Genomic DNA, 19,033 nt, shown 5'->3' with positions numbered 1-19,033 from the left:
AAAATCATTTCCGCTTGAAAGTCTTTTAATTCGCTCTATCTCTTGATGTAAAATAAAAAATCATTTCCATTTAAAAGTCTTTTAATTCGCTCTATCTCTTGATTTAAAACAAAAAATCATTTCCATTTAAAAGTCTCTTAATTCGCTCTATCTCTTGATATAAAATAAAAAATCATTTCCATTTAAAAGTCTTTTAATTCGCTCTATCTTTTGATATAAAATAAAAAATCATTTCCATTTAAAAGTCTTTTAATTCGCTCTATCTTTTGATATAAAATAAAAAATCATTTCCATTCAAAGGTTTTAGCCGAAACTGGATAATATGAATATTATTAGTACTTGATGCTATCCGGCTAGCTTCAATCTCCTCATCTTCACCAGCCATGCGCCGCTGCTACCCGTGTATTTTAAAGAGGATATAATTTCGATTCGTTTTCATTTTGCGCGGCGTAATAGCTCAAGAAACTCGCGTTAAGATTTCCTTTTAATTGCGCAACTCGTATGTCGGCGTTACGAGTTTACCTAAAAGCTAAAATAAATAACTAAACGACACTCGACTCGGCCTTTCGCCGCAAAATACGCATTCTCGTAATGTAAACTCGAGCGATCGTCTTCGGTCGTGATGAAACAAAACCGTACTCGCGGATGCGTAAAAGTCTAAAAGGTAAATTGTGTCAAAAAGTTTCGAAACGAATTACAAACCGAAACGTGGAATCGACGTTACGACGGCAACTAAGTTCGGTGATGAGCGCGGGCCAGCGCGTAGCTAAGGTTGCTCCATCAGTTTTTATCTTTGCGGAATTATCTCTAGCAAAAAGCCTACTTTCGCGTAAGGTCATTTCCACGCGATTATAATTATATAATTAAAAGGAAAATATTTACCGTAGTTTTCAAAATGCTGACGAAATAATCTAAAGCGCGTGAAGCGGCGGTAACGAGCCTGCAACCTTCGTACGAATCGGCGAGATCTTGAACGCTATGCGTTTAGCCAATGAGTGAACGAGTCGAATATTATCGAGCGCGAACAACCACGCCGTCGAAGTATGAGAGTACACACGACTCCTAATTTGCACAATATCAACGATTCGTTTGAGCCGGGAATATTCGTTACGCAATGGCAAAGTTTTAAGCTATGCGTTCGAAGTAACTCGATAGCTTTTCATAGCTAATGAGCGAGCTGGACGAATAACCGGCAGCGCGATTGACCGCTCTTTCAAATATTGAGAGAGCGAACGAATCCTAGTTTACATGGTACGCATGAATGTTTCGTTGCAGCGCGATTAACCGCTCTTTCAGATGTTAAGAGAGCAAACGAATCCTAATTTACACGTGTATATAGTAGACGTACTGCGATTGTTTCGTTAGGAGTTGAAGCTACTCGCGCGGCGGTCGAACGCGAGCGTACTCGTTTGGAGGCTATTACACCATTTCTAAAGCATCGCTTTATTTGGTTCGACGTGAACATCTTTTTAACACACCTGTTCGCGTAAGTAAAAGCTTTCTATGTAGGGCTGTTTTCTTTCGAACTCGTAGATGAGAAGAACAAGCCAAAAAACGGCGCTTTCTACTCACCTGTCTTTACACGCGTAGACATTAGATAGCCGGTAAACTAATAAGATCTACGATAGCGCGTCACTTTATGTCGAGAAAAAGTAACAAACTTCCTTTAAAAGAGATTTCTTCGGATTAAAAGTGAGAATATGTTATTTTTATGTTGAGATCGGACGCTGCAACAGTTTTCGTTATACACGAGTAGAGTACATCCTTCGACTACAAAAAGTGTCGCGCTTTAATTGATCACGCTTGCCAGAAGGGTTTTGACGCGGAAATGCAGCAGCAAAGTTATATATACTGTTACACACTACACGTACGTAGTACATAGTACATAGTACATAGTACATAGTATATGTATATATATAACGCATACGTAGTACATGAACATGTACATGTACATGTACATGTACATGTAGATGAAGATAGCGCGAAGATCGCGATGAAGATAGCAAGATGTAAAAATAAATAAAAAGTCTACAGCACCCGGTATTCCCAGGCGGTCACCCATCCAAGTACTAACCGGGCTCGACGTTGCTTAGCTTCAGTGATCGGACGAGAACTGGCGTTTTCAACGTGATATGGCCGTAGACATTTAGTAAGCTTCAACAGACGCTAATGAGAAACGTGGCAATAATCAGCGAACGCCCATTGGACAATATAGTCACGGCTTGGTGAGCATTATTATAACTCTGCGTTAATAGCGTGTCTCGAAGAGCGCATCAGTGTCTACGGCCATATCACGTTGAAAACGCCAGTTCTCGTCCGATCACTGAAGCTAAGCAACGTCGAGCCCGGTTAGTACTTGGATGGGTGACCGCCTGGGAATACCGGGTGCTGTAGACCTTTAGTTTTTATCAAAATTATACTAATTTAGAATTTTCAAGCTTCTTTAATTCACTCTATCTCTTGATATAGAATAAAAAATCATTTCCGCTTGAAAGTCTTTTAATTCGCTCTATCTCTTGATGTAAAATAAAAAATCATTTCCGCTTGAAAGTCTTTTAATTCGCTCTATCTCTTGATATAAAATAAAAAATCATTTCCATTTAAAAGTCTTTTAATTCGCTCTATCTTTTGATATAAAATAAAAAATCATTTCCATTTAAAAGTCTTTTAATTCGCTCTATCTTTTGATATAAAATAAAAAATCATTTCCATTCAAAGGTTTTAGCCGAAACTGGATAATATGAATATTATTAGTACTTGATGCTATCCGGCTAGCTTCAATCTCCTCATCTTCACCAGCCATGCGCCGCTGCTACCCGAGTATTTTAAAGAGGATATAATTTCGATTCGTTTTCATTTTGCGCGGCGTAATAGCTCAAGAAACTTGCGTTAAGATTTCCTTTTAATTGCGCAACTCGCATGTCGGCGTTACGAGTTTACCTAAAAGCTAAAATAAATAACTAAACGAAACTCGACTCGGCCTTTCGCCGCAAAATACGCATTCTCGTAATGTAAACTCGAGCGATCGTCTTCGGTCGTGATGAAACAAAACCGTACTCGCGGATGCGTAAAAGTCTAAAAGGTAAATTGTGTCAAAAAGTTTCGAAACGAATTACAAACCGAAACGTGGAATCTACGTTACGACGGCAACTAAGTTCGGTGATGAGCGCGGGCCAGCGCGTAGCTAAGGTTGCTCCATCAGTTTTTATCTTTGCGGAACTATCTCTAGCGAAAAGCCTACTTTCGCGTAAGGTCATTTCCACGCAATTATAATTATTTAAAAGGAAAATATTTACCGTAGTTTTCAAAATGCTGACGAAATAATCTAAAGCGCGTGAAGCGGCGGTAACGAGCCTGCAACCTTCGTACGAATCGGCGAGATCTTGAACGCTATGCGTTTAGCCAATGAGTGAACGAGTCGAATATTATCGAGCGCGAACAACCACGCCGTCGAAGTATGAGAGTACACACGACTCCTAATTTGCACAATATCAACGATTCGTTTGAGCCGGGAATATTCGTTACGCAATGGCAAAGTTTTAAGCTATGCGTTCGAAGTAACTCGATAGCTTTTTATAGCTAATGAGCGAGCTGGACGAATAACCGGCAGCGCGATTGACCGCTCTTTCAAATATTGAGAGAGCGAACGAATCCTAGTTTACATGGTACGCATGAATGTTTCGTTGCAGCGCGATTAACCGCTCTTTCAGATGTTGAGAGAGCAAACGAATCCTAATTTACACGTGTATATAGTAGACGTACTACGATTGTTTCGTTAGGAGTTGAAGCTACTCGCGCGGCGGTCGAACGCGAGCGTACTCGTTTGGAGGCTATTACACCATTTCTAAAGCATCGCTTTATTTGGTTCGACGTGAACATCTTTTTAACACACCTGTTCGCGTAAGTAAAAGCATTCTATGTAGGGCTGTTTTCTTTCGAACTCGTAGATGAGAAGAACAAGCCAAAGAACGGCGCTTACTACTCACCTGTCTTTACACGCGTAGACATTAGATAGCCGGTAAACTAATAAGATCTACGATAGCGCGTCACTTTATGTCGAGAAAAAGTAACAAACTTCCTTTAAAAGAGATTTCTTCGGATTAAAAGTGAGAATATGTTATTTTTATGTTGAGATCGGACGCTGCAACAGTTTTCGTTATACACGAGTAGAGTACATCCTTCGACTACAAAAAGTGTCGCGCTTTAATTGATCACGCTTGCCAGAAGGGTTTTGACGCGGAAATGCAGCAGCAAAGTTATATATACTGTTACACACTACACGTACGTAGTACATAGTACATAGTATATGTATATATATATAACGCATACGTAGTACATGTTCATGTACATGAACATGTACATGTACATGTACATGTAGATGAAGATAGCGCGAAGATCGCGATGAAGATAGCAAGATGTAAAAATAAATAAAAAGTCTACAGCACCCGGTATTCCCAGGCGGTCACCCATCCAAGTACTAACCGGGCTCGACGTTGCTTAGCTTCAGTGATCGGACGAGAACTGGCGTTTTCAACGTGATATGGCCGTAGACACTGATGCGCTCTTCGAGACACGCTATTAACGCAGAGTTATAATAATGCTCACCAAGCCGTGACTATATTGTCCAATGGGCGTTCGCTGATTATTGCCACGTTTCTCATTAGCGTCTGTTGAAGCTTACTAAATGTCTACGGCCATATCACGTTGAAAACGCCAGTTCTCGTCCGATCACTGAAGCTAAGCAACGTCGAGCCCGGTTAGTACTTGGATGGGTGACCGCCTGGGAATACCGGGTGCTGTAGACCTTTAGTTTTTATCAAAATTATACTAATTTAGAATTTTCAAGCTTCTTTAATTCACTCTATCTCTTGATATAGAATAAAAAATCATTTCCGCTTGAAAGTCTTTTAATTCGCTCTATCTCTTGATGTAAAATAAAAAATCATTTCCGCTTGAAAGTCTTTTAATTCGCTCTATCTCTTGATGTAAAATAAAAAATCATTTCCATTTAAAAGTCTTTTAATTCGCTCTATCTCTTGATTTAAAACAAAAAATCATTTCCATTTAAAAGTCTCTTAATTCGCTCTATCTCTTGATATAAAATAAAAAATCATTTCCATTTAAAAGTCTTTTAATTCGCTCTATCTTTTGATATAAAATAAAAAATCATTTCCATTTAAAAGTCTTTTAATTCGCTCTATCTTTTGATATAAAATAAAAAATCATTTCCATTCAAAGGTTTTAGCCGAAACTGGATAATATGAATATTATTAGTACTTGATGCTATCCGGCTAGCTTCAATCTCCTCATCTTCACCAGCCATGCGCCGCTGCTACCCGTGTATTTTAAAGAGGATATAATTTCGATTCGTTTTCATTTTGCGCGGCGTAATAGCTCAAGAAACTCGCGTTAAGATTTCCTTTTAATTGCGCAACTCGTATGTCGGCGTTACGAGTTTACCTAAAAGCTAAAATAAATAACTAAACGAAACTCGACTCGGCCTTTCGCCGCAAAATACGCATTCTCGTAATGTAAACTCGAGCGATCGTCTTCGGTCGTGATGAAACAAAACCGTACTCGCGGATGCGTAAAAGTCTAAAAGGTAAATTGTGTCAAAAAGTTTCGAAACGAATTACAAACCGAAACGTGGAATCTACGTTACGACGGCAACTAAGTTCGGTGATGAGCGCGGGCCAGCGCGTAGCTAAGGTTGCTCCATCAGTTTTTATCTTTGCGGAACTATCTCTAGCGAAAAGCCTACTTTCGCGTAAGGTCATTTCCACGCAATTATAATTATTTAAAAGGAAAATATTTACCGTAGTTTTCAAAATGCTGACGAAATAATCTAAAGCGCGTGAAGCGGCGGTAACGAGCCTGCAACCTTCGTACGAATCGGCGAGATCTTGAACGCTATGCGTTTAGCCAATGAGTGAACGAGTCGAATATTATCGAGCGCGAACAACCACGCCGTCGAAGTATGAGAGTACACACGACTCCTAATTTGCACAATATCAACGATTCGTTTGAGCCGGGAATATTCGTTACGCAATGGCAAAGTTTTAAGCTATGCGTTCGAAGTAACTCGATAGCTTTTTATAGCTAATGAGCGAGCTGGACGAATAACCGGCAGCGCGATTGACCGCTCTTTCAAATATTGAGAGAGCGAACGAATCCTAGTTTACATGGTACGCATGAATGTTTCGTTGCAGCGCGATTAACCGCTCTTTCAGATGTTGAGAGAGCAAACGAACCCTAATTTACACGTGTATATAGTAGACGTACTACGATTGTTTCGTTAGGAGTTGAAGCTACTCGCGCGGCGGTCGAACGCGAGCGTACTCGTTTGGAGGCTATTACACCATTTCTAAAGCATCGCTTTATTTGGTTCGACGTGAACATCTTTTTAACACACCTGTTCGCGTAAGTAAAAGCATTCTATGTAGGGCTGTTTTCTTTCGAACTCGTAGATGAGAAGAACAAGCCAAAGAACGGCGCTTACTACTCACCTGTCTTTACACGCGTAGACATTAGATAGCCGGTAAACTAATAAGATCTACGATAGCGCGTCACTTTATGTCGAGAAAAAGTAACAAACTTCCTTTAAAAGAGATTTCTTCGGATTAAAAGTGAGAATATGTTATTTTTATGTTGAGATCGGACGCTGCAACAGTTTTCGTTATACACGAGTAGAGTACATCCTTCGACTACAAAAAGTGTCGCGCTTTAATTGATCACGCTTGCCAGAAGGGTTTTGACGCGGAAATGCAGCAGCAAAGTTATATATACTGTTACACACTACACGTACGTAGTACATAGTACATAGTATATGTATATATATATAACGCATACGTAGTACATGTTCATGTACATGAACATGTACATGTACATGTACATGTAGATGAAGATAGCGCGAAGATCGCGATGAAGATAGCAAGATGTAAAAATAAATAAAAAGTCTACAGCACCCGGTATTCCCAGGCGGTCACCCATCCAAGTACTAACCGGGCTCGACGTTGCTTAGCTTCAGTGATCGGACGAGAACTGGCGTTTTCAACGTGATATGGCCGTAGACACTGATGCGCTCTTCGAGACACGCTATTAACGCAGAGTTATAATAATGCTCACCAAGCCGTGACTATATTGTCCAATGGGCGTTCGCTGATTATTGCCACGTTTCTCATTAGCGTCTGTTGAAGCTTACTAAATGTCTACGGCCATATCACGTTGAAAACGCCAGTTCTCGTCCGATCACTGAAGCTAAGCAACGTCGAGCCCGGTTAGTACTTGGATGGGTGACCGCCTGGGAATACCGGGTGCTGTAGACCTTTAGTTTTTATCAAAATTATACTAATTTAGAATTTTCAAGCTTCTTTAATTCACTCTATCTCTTGATATAGAATAAAAAATCATTTCCGCTTGAAAGTCTTTTAATTCGCTCTATCTCTTGATGTAAAATAAAAAATCATTTCCGCTTGAAAGTCTTTTAATTCGCTCTATCTCTTGATGTAAAATAAAAAATCATTTCCATTTAAAAGTCTTTTAATTCGCTCTATCTCTTGATTTAAAACAAAAAATCATTTCCATTTAAAAGTCTCTTAATTCGCTCTATCTCTTGATATAAAATAAAAAATCATTTCCATTTAAAAGTCTTTTAATTCGCTCTATCTTTTGATATAAAATAAAAAATCATTTCCATTTAAAAGTCTTTTAATTCGCTCTATCTTTTGATATAAAATAAAAAATCATTTCCATTCAAAGGTTTTAGCCGAAACTGGATAATATGAATATTATTAGTACTTGATGCTATCCGGCTAGCTTCAATCTCCTCATCTTCACCAGCCATGCGCCGCTGCTACCCGTGTATTTTAAAGAGGATATAATTTCGATTCGTTTTCATTTTGCGCGGCGTAATAGCTCAAGAAACTCGCGTTAAGATTTCCTTTTAATTGCGCAACTCGTATGTCGGCGTTACGAGTTTACCTAAAAGCTAAAATAAATAACTAAACGAAACTCGACTCGGCCTTTCGCCGCAAAATACGCATTCTCGTAATGTAAACTCGAGCGATCGTCTTCGGTCGTGATGAAACAAAACCGTACTCGCGGATGCGTAAAAGTCTAAAAGGTAAATTGTGTCAAAAAGTTTCGAAACGAATTACAAACCGAAACGTGGAATCTACGTTACGACGGCAACTAAGTTCGGTGATGAGCGCGGGCCAGCGCGTAGCTAAGGTTGCTCCATCAGTTTTTATCTTTGCGGAACTATCTCTAGCGAAAAGCCTACTTTCGCGTAAGGTCATTTCCACGCAATTCTAATTATTTAAAAGGAAAATATTTACCGTAGTTTTCAAAATGCTGACGAAATAATCTAAAGCGCGTGAAGCGGCGGTAACGAGCCTGCAACCTTCGTACGAATCGGCGAGATCTTGAACGCTATGCGTTTAGCCAATGAGTGAACGAGTCGAATATTATCGAGCGCGAACAACCACGCCGTCGAAGTATGAGAGTACACACGACTCCTAATTTGCACAATATCAACGATTCGTTTGAGCCGGGAATATTCGTTACGCAATGGCAAAGTTTTAAGCTATGCGTTCGAAGTAACTCGATAGCTTTTTATAGCTAATGAGCGAGCTGGACGAATAACCGGCAGCGCGATTGACCGCTCTTTCAAATATTGAGAGAGCGAACGAATCCTAGTTTACATGGTACGCATGAATGTTTCGTTGCAGCGCGATTAACCGCTCTTTCAGATGTTGAGAGAGCAAACGAACCCTAATTTACACGTGTATATAGTAGACGTACTACGATTGTTTCGTTAGGAGTTGAAGCTACTCGCGCGGCGGTCGAACGCGAGCGTACTCGTTTGGAGGCTATTACACCATTTCTAAAGCATCGCTTTATTTGGTTCGACGTGAACATCTTTTTAACACACCTGTTCGCGTAAGTAAAAGCATTCTATGTAGGGCTGTTTTCTTTCGAACTCGTAGATGAGAAGAACAAGCCAAAGAACGGCGCTTACTACTCACCTGTCTTTACACGCGTAGACATTAGATAGCCGGTAAACTAATAAGATCTACGATAGCGCGTCACTTTATGTCGAGAAAAAGTAACAAACTTCCTTTAAAAGAGATTTCTTCGGATTAAAAGTGAGAATATGTTATTTTTATGTTGAGATCGGACGCTGCAACAGTTTTCGTTATACACGAGTAGAGTACATCCTTCGACTACAAAAAGTGTCGCGCTTTAATTGATCACGCTTGCCAGAAGGGTTTTGACGCGGAAATGCAGCAGCAAAGTTATATATACTGTTACACACTACACGTACGTAGTACATAGTACATAGTATATGTATATATATATAACGCATACGTAGTACATGTTCATGTACATGAACATGTACATGTACATGTACATGTAGATGAAGATAGCGCGAAGATCGCGATGAAGATAGCAAGATGTAAAAATAAATAAAAAGTCTACAGCACCCGGTATTCCCAGGCGGTCACCCATCCAAGTACTAACCGGGCTCGACGTTGCTTAGCTTCAGTGATCGGACGAGAACTGGCGTTTTCAACGTGATATGGCCGTAGACACTGATGCGCTCTTCGAGACACGCTATTAACGCAGAGTTATAATAATGCTCACCAAGCCGTGACTATATTGTCCAATGGGCGTTCGCTGATTATTGCCACGTTTCTCATTAGCGTCTGTTGAAGCTTACTAAATGTCTACGGCCATATCACGTTGAAAACGCCAGTTCTCGTCCGATCACTGAAGCTAAGCAACGTCGAGCCCGGTTAGTACTTGGATGGGTGACCGCCTGGGAATACCGGGTGCTGTAGACCTTTAGTTTTTATCAAAATTATACTAATTTAGAATTTTCAAGCTTCTTTAATTCACTCTATCTCTTGATATAGAATAAAAAATCATTTCCGCTTGAAAGTCTTTTAATTCGCTCTATCTCTTGATGTAAAATAAAAAATCATTTCCGCTTGAAAGTCTTTTAATTCGCTCTATCTCTTGATGTAAAATAAAAAATCATTTCCATTTAAAAGTCTTTTAATTCGCTCTATCTCTTGATTTAAAACAAAAAATCATTTCCATTTAAAAGTCTCTTAATTCGCTCTATCTTTTGATATAAAATAAAAAATCATTTCCATTTAAAAGTCTTTTAATTCGCTCTATCTTTTGATATAAAATAAAAAATCATTTCCATTTAAAAGTCTTTTAATTCGCTCTATCTTTTGATATAAAATAAAAAATCATTTCCATTCAAAGGTTTTAGCCGAAACTGGATAATATGAATATTATTAGTACTTGATGCTATCCGGCTAGCTTCAATCTCCTCATCTTCACCAGCCATGCGCCGCTGCTACCCGTGTATTTTAAAGAGGATATAATTTCGATTCGTTTTCATTTTGCGCGGCGTAATAGCTCAAGAAACTCGCGTTAAGATTTCCTTTTAATTGCGCAACTCGTATGTCGGCGTTACGAGTTTACCTAAAAGCTAAAATAAATAACTAAACGAAACTCGACTCGGCCTTTCGCCGCAAAATACGCATTCTCGTAATGTAAACTCGAGCGATCGTCTTCGGTCGTGATGAAACAAAACCGTACTCGCGGATGCGTAAAAGTCTAAAAGGTAAATTGTGTCAATAAGTTTCGAAACGAATTACAAACCGAAACGTGGAATCGACGTTACGACGGCAACTAAGTTCGGTGATGAGCGCGGGCCAGCGCGTAGCTAAGGTTGCTCCATCAGTTTTTATCTTTGCGGAAATATCTCTAGCGAAAAACCTACTTTCGCGTAAGGTCATTTCCACGCAATTATAATTATTTAAAAGGAAAATATTTACCGTAGTTTTCAAAATGCTGACGAAATAATCTAAAGCGCGTGAAGCGGCGGTAACGAGCCTGCAACCTTCGTACGAATCGGCGAGATCTTGAACGCTATGCGTTTAGCCAATGAGTGAACGAGTCGAATATTATCGAGCGCGAACAACCACGCCGTCGAAGTATGAGAGTACATACGACTCCTAGTTTGCACAATATCAACGATTCGTTTGAGCCGGGAATATTCGTTACGCAATGGCAAAGTTTTAAGCTATGCGTTCGAAGTAACTCGATAGCTTTTTATAGCTAATGAGCGAGCTGGACGAATAACCGGCAGCGCGATTGACCGCTCTTTCAAATATTGAGAGAGCGAACGAATCCTAGTTTACATGGTACGCATGAATGTTTCGTTGCAGCGCGATTAACCGCTCTTTCAGATGTTAAGAGAGCAAACGAATCCTAATTTACACGTGTATATAGTAGACGTACTACGATTGTTTCGTTAGGAGTTGAAGCTACTCGCGCGGCGGTCGAACGCGAGCGTACTCGTTTGGAGGCTATTACACCATTTCTAAAGCATCGCTTTATTTGGTTCGACGTGAACATCTTTTTAACACACCTGTTCGCGTAAGTAAAAGCTTTCTATGTAGGGCTGTTTTCTTTCGAACTCGTAGATGAGAAGAACAAGCCAAAGAACGGCGCTTACTACTCACCTGTCTTTACACGCGTAGACATTAGAAAGACGGTAAACTAATAAGATCTACGATAGCGCGTCACTTTATGTCGAAAAAAAGTAACAAACTTCCTTTAAAAGAGATTTCTTTGGATTAAAAGTGAGAATATGTTATTTTTATGTTGAGATCGGACGCTGCAACAGTTTTCGTTATACACGAGTAGAGTACATCCTTCGACTACAAAAAGTGTCGCGCTTTAATTGATCACGCTTGCCAGAAGGGTTTTGACGCGGAAATGCAGCAGCAAAGTTATATATACTGTTACACACTACACGTACGTAGTACATAGTACATAGTACATAGTATATGTATATATATAACGCATACGTAGTACATGAACATGTACATGTACATGTACATGTACATGTAGATGAAGATAGCGCGAAGATCGCGATGAAGATAGCAAGATGTAAAAATAAATAAAAAGTCTACAGCACCCGGTATTCCCAGGCGGTCACCCATCCAAGTACTAACCGGGCTCGACGTTGCTTAGCTTCAGTGATCGGACGAGAACTGGCGTTTTCAACGTGATATGGCCGTAGACATTTAGTAAGCTTCAACAGACGCTAATGAGAAACGTGGCAATAATCAGCGAACGCCCATTGGACAATATAGTCACGGCTTGGTGAGCATTATTATAACTCTGCGTTAATAGCGTGTCTCAAAGAGCGCATCAGTGTCTACGGCCATATCACGTTGAAAACGCCAGTTCTCGTCCGATCACTGAAGCTAAGCAACGTCGAGCCCGGTTAGTACTTGGATGGGTGACCGCCTGGGAATACCGGGTGCTGTAGACCTTTAGTTTTTATCAAAATTATACTAATTTAGAATTTTCAAGCTTCTTTAATTCACTCTATCTCTTGATATAGAATAAAAAATCATTTCCGCTTGAAAGTCTTTTAATTCGCTCTATCTCTTGATGTAAAATAAAAAATCATTTCCGCTTGAAAGTCTTTTAATTCGCTCAATCTCTTGATATAAAATAAAAAATCATTTCCATTTAAAAGTCTTTTAATTCGCTCTATCTTTTGATATAAAATAAAAAATCATTTCCATTTAAAAGTCTTTTAATTCGCTCTATCTTTTGATATAAAATAAAAAATCATTTCCATTCAAAGGTTTTAGCCGAAACTGGATAATATGAATATTATTAGTACTTGATGCTATCCGGCTAGCTTCAATCTCCTCATCTTCACCAGCCATGCGCCGCTGCTACCCGAGTATTTTAAAGAGGATATAATTTCGATTCGTTTTCATTTTGCGCGGCGTAATAGCTCAAGAAACTTGCGTTAAGATTTCCTTTTAATTGCGCAACTCGTATGTCGGCGTTACGAGTTTACCTAAAAGCTAAAATAAATAACTAAACGAAACTCGACTCGGCCTTTCGCCGCAAAATACGCATTCTCGTAATGTAAACTCGAGCGATCGTCTTCGGTCGTGATGAAACAAAACCGTACTCGCGGATGCGTAAAAGTCTAAAAGGTAAATTGTGTCAAAAAGTTTCGAAACGAATTACAAACCGAAACGTGGAATCTACGTTACGACGGCAACTAAGTTCGGTGATGAGCGCGGGCCAGCGCGTAGCTAAGGTTGCTCCATCAGTTTTTATCTTTGCGGAACTATCTCTAGCGAAAAGCCTACTTTCGCGTAAGGTCATTTCCACGCAATTATAATTATTTAAAAGGAAAATATTTACCGTAGTTTTCAAAATGCTGACGAAATAATCTAAAGCGCGTGAAGCGGCGGTAACGAGCCTGCAACCTTCGTACGAATCGGCGAGATCTTGAACGCTATGCGTTTAGCCAATGAGTGAACGAGTCGAATATTATCGAGCGCGAACAACCACGCCGTCGAAGTATGAGAGTACACACGACTCCTAATTTGCACAATATCAACGATTCGTTTGAGCCGGGAATATTCGTTACGCAATGGCAAAGTTTTAAGCTATGCGTTCGAAGTAACTCGATAGCTTTTCATAGCTAATGAGCGAGCTGGACGAATAACCGGCAGCGCGATTGACCGCTCTTTCAAATATTGAGAGAGCGAACGAATCCTAGTTTACATGGTACGCATGAATGTTTCGTTGCAGCGCGATTAACCGCTCTTTCAGATGTTGAGAGAGCAAACGAATCCTAATTTACACGTGTATATAGTAGACGTACTACGATTGTTTCGTTAGGAGTTGAAGCTACTCGCGCGGCGGTCGAACGCGAGCGTACTCGTTTGGAGGCTATTACACCATTTCTAAAGCATCGCTTTATTTGGTTCGACGTGAACATCTTTTTAACACACCTGTTCGCGTAAGTAAAAGCATTCTATGTAGGGCTGTTTTCTTTCGAACTCGTAGATGAGAAGAACAAGCCAAAGAACGGCGCTTACTACTCACCTGTCTTTACACGCGTAGACATTAGATAGCCGGTAAACTAATAAGATCTACGATAGCGCGTCACTTTATGTCGAGAAAAAGTAACAAACTTCCTTTAAAAGAGATTTCTTCGGATTAAAAGTGAGAATATGTTATTTTTATGTTGAGATCGGACGCTGCAACAGTTTTCGTTATACACGAGTAGAGTACATCCTTCGACTACAAAAAGTGTCGCGCTTTAATTGATCACGCTTGCCAGAAGGGTTTTGACGCGGAAATGCAGCAGCAAAGTTATATATACTGTTACACACTACACGTACGTAGTACATAGTACATAGTATATGTATATATATATAACGCATACGTAGTACATGTTCATGTACATGAACATGTACATGTACATGTACATGTAGATGAAGATAGCGCGAAGATCGCGATGAAGATAGCAAGATGTAAAAATAAATAAAAAGTCTACAGCACCCGGTATTCCCAGGCGGTCACCCATCCAAGTACTAACCGGGCTCGACGTTGCTTAGCTTCAGTGATCGGACGAGAACTGGCGTTTTCAACGTGATATGGCCGTAGACACTGATGCGCTCTTCGAGACACGCTATTAACGCAGAGTTATAATAATGCTCACCAAGCCGTGACTATATTGTCCAATGGGCGTTCGCTGATTATTGCCACGTTTCTCATTAGCGTCTGTTGAAGCTTACTAAATGTCTAAGGCCATATCACGTTGAAAACGCCAGTTCTCGTCCGATCACTGAAGCTAAGCAACGTCGAGCCCGGTTAGTACTTGGATGGGTGACCGCCTGGGAATACCGGGTGCTGTAGACCTTTAGTTTTTATCAAAATTATACTAATTTAGAATTTTCAAGCTTCTTTAATTCACTCTATCTCTTGATATAGAATAAAAAATCATTTCCGCTTGAAAGTCTTTTAATTCGCTCTATCTCTTGATGTAAAATAAAAAATCATTTCCGCTTGAAAGTCTTTTAATTCGCTCTATCTCTTGATGTAAAATAAAAAATCATTTCCATTTAAAAGTCTTTTAATTCGCTCTATCTCTTGATTTAAAACAAAAAATCATTTCCATTTAAAAGTCTCTTAATTCGCTCTATCTCTTGATATAAAATAAAAAATCATTTCCATTTAAAAGTCTTTTAATTCGCTCTATCTTTTGATATAAAATAAAAAATCATTTCCATTTAAAAGTCTTTTAATTCGCTCTATCTTTTGATATAAAATAAAAAATCATTTCCATTCAAAGGTTTTAGCCGAAACTGGATAATATGAATATTATTAGTACTTGATGCTATCCGGCTAGCTTCAATCTCCTCATCTTCACCAGCCATGCGCCGCTGCTACCCGTGTATTTTAAAGAGGATATAATTTCGATTCGTTTTCATTTTGCGCGGCGTAATAGCTCAAGAAACTCGCGTTAAGATTTCCTTTTAATTGCGCAACTCGTATGTCGGCGTTACGAGTTTACCTAAAAGCTAAAATAAATAACTAAACGAAACTCGACTCGGCCTTTCGCCGCAAAATACGCATTCTCGTAATGTAAACTCGAGCGATCGTCTTCGGTCGTGATGAAACAAAACCGTACTCGCGGATGCGTAAAAGTCTAAAAGGTAAATTGTGTCAAAAAGTTTCGAAACGAATTACAAACCGAAACGTGGAATCGACGTTACGACGGCAACTAAGTTCGGTGATGAGCGCGGGCCAGCGCGTAGCTAAGGTTGCTCCATCAGTTTTTATCTTTGCGGAAATATCTCTAGCGAAAAACCTACTTTCGCGTAAGGTCATTTCCACGCAATTATAATTATTTAAAAGGAAAATATTTACCGTAGTTTTCAAAATGCTGACGAAATAATCTAAAGCGCGTGAAGCGGCGGTAACGAGCCTGCAACCTTCGTACGAATCGGCGAGATCTTGAACGCTATGCGTTTAGCCAATGAGTGAACGAGTCGAATATTATCGAGCGCGAACAACCACGCCGTCGAAGTATGAGAGTACATACGACTCCTAGTTTGCACAATATCAACGATTCGTTTGAGCCGGGAATATTCGTTACGCAATGGCAAAGTTTTAAGCTATGCGTTCGAAGTAACTCGATAGCTTTTCATAGCTAATGAGCGAGCTGGACGAATAACCGGCAGCGCGATTGACCGCTCTTTCAAATATTGAGAGAGCGAACGAATCCTAGTTTACATGGTACGCATGAATGTTTCGTTGCAGCGCGATTAACCGCTCTTTCAGATGTTAAGAGAGCAAACGAATCCTATTTTACACGTGTATATAGTAGACGTACTACGATTGTTTCGTTAGGAGTTGAAGCTACTCGCGCGGCGGTCGAACGCGAGCGTACTCGTTTGGAGGCTATTACACCATTTCTAAAGCATCGCTTTATTTGGTTCGACGTGAACATCTTTTTAACACACCTGTTCGCGTAAGTAAAAGCTTTCTATGTAGGGCTGTTTTCTTTCGAACTCGTAGATGAGAACAACAAGCCAAAGAACGGCGCTTACTACTCACCTGTCTTTACACGCGTAGACATTAGATAGACGGTAAACTAATAAGATCTACGATAGCGCGTCACTTTATGTCGAAAAAAAGTAACAAACTTCCTTTAAAAGAGATTTCTTTGGATTAAAAGTGAGAATATGTTATTTTTATGTTGAGATCGGACGCTGCAACAGTTTTCGTTATACACGAGTAGAGTACATCCTTCGACTACAAAAAGTGTCGCGCTTTAATTGATCACGCTTGCCAGAAGGGTTTTGACGCGGAAATGCAGCAGCAAAGTTATATATACTGTTACACACTACACGTACGTAGTACATAGTACATAGTACATAGTATATGTATATATATAACGCATACGTAGTACATGAACATGTACATGTACATGTACATGTAGATGAAGATAGCGCGAAGATCGCGATGAAGATAGCAAGATGTAAAAATAAATAAAAAGTCTACAGCACCCGGTATTCCCAGGCGGTCACCCATCCAAGTACTAACCGGGCTCGACGTTGCTTAGCTTCAGTGATCGGACGAGAACTGGCGTTTTCAACGTGATATGGCCGTAGACACTGATGCGCTCTTCGAGACACGCTATTAACGCAGAGTTATAATAATGCTCACCAAGCCGTGACTATATTGTCCAATGGGCGTTCGCTGATTATTGCCACGTTTCTCATTAGCGTCTGTTGAAGCTTACTAAATGTCTAAGGCCATATCACGTTGAAAACGCCAGTTCTCGTCCGATCACTGAAGCTAAGCAACGTCGAGCCCGGTTAGTACTTGGATGGGTGACCGCCTGGGAATACCGGGTGCTGTAGTCCTTTAGTTTTTATCAAAATTATACTAATTTAGAATTTTCAAGCTTCTTTAATTCACTCTATCTCTTGATATAGAATAAAAAATCATTTCCGCTTGAAAGTCTTTTAATTCGCTCTATCTCTTGATGTAAAATAAAAAATCATTTCCGCTTGAAAGTCTTTTAATTCGCTCTATCTCTTGATGTAAAATAAAAAATCATTTCCATTTAAAAGTCTTTTAATTCGCTCTATCTCTTGATTTAAAACAAAAAATCATTTCCATTTAAAAGTCTCTTAATTCGCTCTATCTTTTGATATAAAATAAAAAATCATTTCCATTTAAAAGTCTTTTAATTCGCTCTATCTTTTGATATAAAATAAAAAATCATTTCCATTTAAAAGTCTTTTAATTCGCTCTATCTTTTGATATAAAATAAAAAATCATTTCCATTCAAAGGTTTTAGCCGAAACTGGATAATATGAATATTATTAGTACTTGATGCTATCCGGCTAGCTTCAATCTCCTCATCTTCACCAGCCATGCGCCGCTGCTACCCGTGTATTTTAAAGAGGATATAATTTCGATTCGTTTTCATTTTGCGCGGCGTAATAGCTCAAGAAACTCGCGTTAAGATTTCCTTTTAATTGCGCAACTCGTATGTCGGCGTTACGAGTTTACCTAAAAGCTAAAATAAATAACTAAACGAAACTCGACTCGGCCTTTCGCCGCAAAATACGCATTCTCGTAATGTAAACTCGAGCGATCGTCTTCGGTCGTGATGAAACAAAACCGTACTCGCGGATGCGTAAAAGTCTAAAAGGTAAATTGTGTCAATAAGTTTCGAAACGAATTACAAACCGAAACGTGGAATCGACGTTACGACGGCAACTAAGTTCGGTGATGAGCGCGGGCCAGCGCGTAGCTAAGGTTGCTCCATCAGTTTTTATCTTTGCGGAAATATCTCTAGCGAAAAACCTACTTTCGCGTAAGGTCATTTCCACGCAATTATAATTATTTAAAAGGAAAATATTTACCGTAGTTTTCAAAATGCTGACGAAATAATCTAAAGCGCGTGAAGCGGCGGTAACGAGCCTGCAACCTTCGTACGAATCGGCGAGATCTTGAACGCTATGCGTTTAGCCAATGAGTGAACGAGTCGAATATTATCGAGCGCGAACAACCACGCCGTCGAAGTATGAGAGTACATACGACTCCTAGTTTGCACAATATCAACGATTCGTTTGAGCCGGGAATATTCGTTACGCAATGGCAAAGTTTTAAGCTATGCGTTCGAAGTAACTCGATAGCTTTTTATAGCTAATGAGCGAGCTGGACGAATAACCGGCAGCGCGATTGACCGCTCTTTCAAATATTGAGAGAGCGAACGAATCCTAGTTTACATGGTACGCATGAATGTTTCGTTGCAGCGCGATTAACCGCTCTTTCAGATGTTAAGAGAGCAAACGAATCCTAATTTACACGTGTATATAGTAGACGTACTACGATTGTTTCGTTAGGAGTTGAAGCTACTCGCGCGGCGGTCGAACGCGAGCGTACTCGTTTGGAGGCTATTACACCATTTCTAAAGCATCGCTTTATTTGGTTCGACGTGAACATCTTTTTAACACACCTGTTCGCGTAAGTAAAAGCTTTCTATGTAGGGCTGTTTTCTTTCGAACTCGTAGATGAGAAGAACAAGCCAAAGAACGGCGCTTACTACTCACCTGTCTTTACACGCGTAGACATTAGAAAGACGGTAAACTAATAAGAT

General features: G+C 39.8%; 14 non-coding genes across 14 annotated transcripts; 7 read left to right on the top strand and 7 right to left on the bottom strand.

Annotated features, from left to right (window-relative positions):
* Window positions 1-2,025: 2,025 nt before the first annotated feature.
* LOC137409654 (5S ribosomal RNA) lies at window positions 2,026-2,144 on the bottom strand. Its single transcript, XR_010980864.1, has one exon. It is a non-coding gene; the product is annotated as a 5S ribosomal RNA (ribosomal RNA).
* Window positions 2,145-2,278: 134 nt separating this feature from the next.
* LOC137409290 (5S ribosomal RNA) lies at window positions 2,279-2,397 on the top strand. The gene has a single exon (XR_010980518.1). It is a non-coding gene; the product is annotated as a 5S ribosomal RNA (ribosomal RNA).
* A 2,036-nt stretch (window positions 2,398-4,433) lies between these two features.
* Window positions 4,434-4,552, bottom strand: LOC137409653 (5S ribosomal RNA). Its single transcript, XR_010980863.1, has one exon. It is a non-coding gene; the product is annotated as a 5S ribosomal RNA (ribosomal RNA).
* Window positions 4,553-4,686: 134 nt separating this feature from the next.
* LOC137409289 (5S ribosomal RNA) lies at window positions 4,687-4,805 on the top strand. The gene has a single exon (XR_010980517.1). It is a non-coding gene; the product is annotated as a 5S ribosomal RNA (ribosomal RNA).
* Window positions 4,806-6,953: 2,148 nt separating this feature from the next.
* LOC137409652 (5S ribosomal RNA) lies at window positions 6,954-7,072 on the bottom strand. Its single transcript, XR_010980862.1, has one exon. It is a non-coding gene; the product is annotated as a 5S ribosomal RNA (ribosomal RNA).
* A 134-nt stretch (window positions 7,073-7,206) lies between these two features.
* Window positions 7,207-7,325, top strand: LOC137409288 (5S ribosomal RNA). Its single transcript, XR_010980516.1, has one exon. It is a non-coding gene; the product is annotated as a 5S ribosomal RNA (ribosomal RNA).
* Window positions 7,326-9,473: 2,148 nt separating this feature from the next.
* LOC137409651 (5S ribosomal RNA) lies at window positions 9,474-9,592 on the bottom strand. Its single transcript, XR_010980861.1, has one exon. It is a non-coding gene; the product is annotated as a 5S ribosomal RNA (ribosomal RNA).
* A 134-nt stretch (window positions 9,593-9,726) lies between these two features.
* LOC137409287 (5S ribosomal RNA) lies at window positions 9,727-9,845 on the top strand. Its single transcript, XR_010980515.1, has one exon. It is a non-coding gene; the product is annotated as a 5S ribosomal RNA (ribosomal RNA).
* A 2,147-nt stretch (window positions 9,846-11,992) lies between these two features.
* On the bottom strand, window positions 11,993-12,111 carry LOC137409650 (5S ribosomal RNA). The gene has a single exon (XR_010980860.1). It is a non-coding gene; the product is annotated as a 5S ribosomal RNA (ribosomal RNA).
* A 134-nt stretch (window positions 12,112-12,245) lies between these two features.
* LOC137409286 (5S ribosomal RNA) lies at window positions 12,246-12,364 on the top strand. The gene has a single exon (XR_010980514.1). It is a non-coding gene; the product is annotated as a 5S ribosomal RNA (ribosomal RNA).
* Window positions 12,365-14,400: 2,036 nt separating this feature from the next.
* On the bottom strand, window positions 14,401-14,519 carry LOC137409649 (5S ribosomal RNA). Its single transcript, XR_010980859.1, has one exon. It is a non-coding gene; the product is annotated as a 5S ribosomal RNA (ribosomal RNA).
* A 134-nt stretch (window positions 14,520-14,653) lies between these two features.
* On the top strand, window positions 14,654-14,772 carry LOC137409187 (5S ribosomal RNA). Its single transcript, XR_010980425.1, has one exon. It is a non-coding gene; the product is annotated as a 5S ribosomal RNA (ribosomal RNA).
* Window positions 14,773-16,913: 2,141 nt separating this feature from the next.
* Window positions 16,914-17,032, bottom strand: LOC137409647 (5S ribosomal RNA). Its single transcript, XR_010980857.1, has one exon. It is a non-coding gene; the product is annotated as a 5S ribosomal RNA (ribosomal RNA).
* Window positions 17,033-17,166: 134 nt separating this feature from the next.
* Window positions 17,167-17,285, top strand: LOC137409195 (5S ribosomal RNA). Its single transcript, XR_010980432.1, has one exon. It is a non-coding gene; the product is annotated as a 5S ribosomal RNA (ribosomal RNA).
* Window positions 17,286-19,033: the final 1,748 nt, after the last annotated feature.

This window comes from Watersipora subatra, chromosome 11 (genome assembly GCF_963576615.1).
Source record: "Watersipora subatra chromosome 11, tzWatSuba1.1, whole genome shotgun sequence".
NCBI lineage: Eukaryota > Metazoa > Bryozoa > Gymnolaemata > Cheilostomatida > Watersiporidae > Watersipora > Watersipora subatra.
The sequence above is the reverse complement of the archived record's forward strand: the minus strand, read 5'-3'. Positions and strand labels throughout refer to the sequence as shown.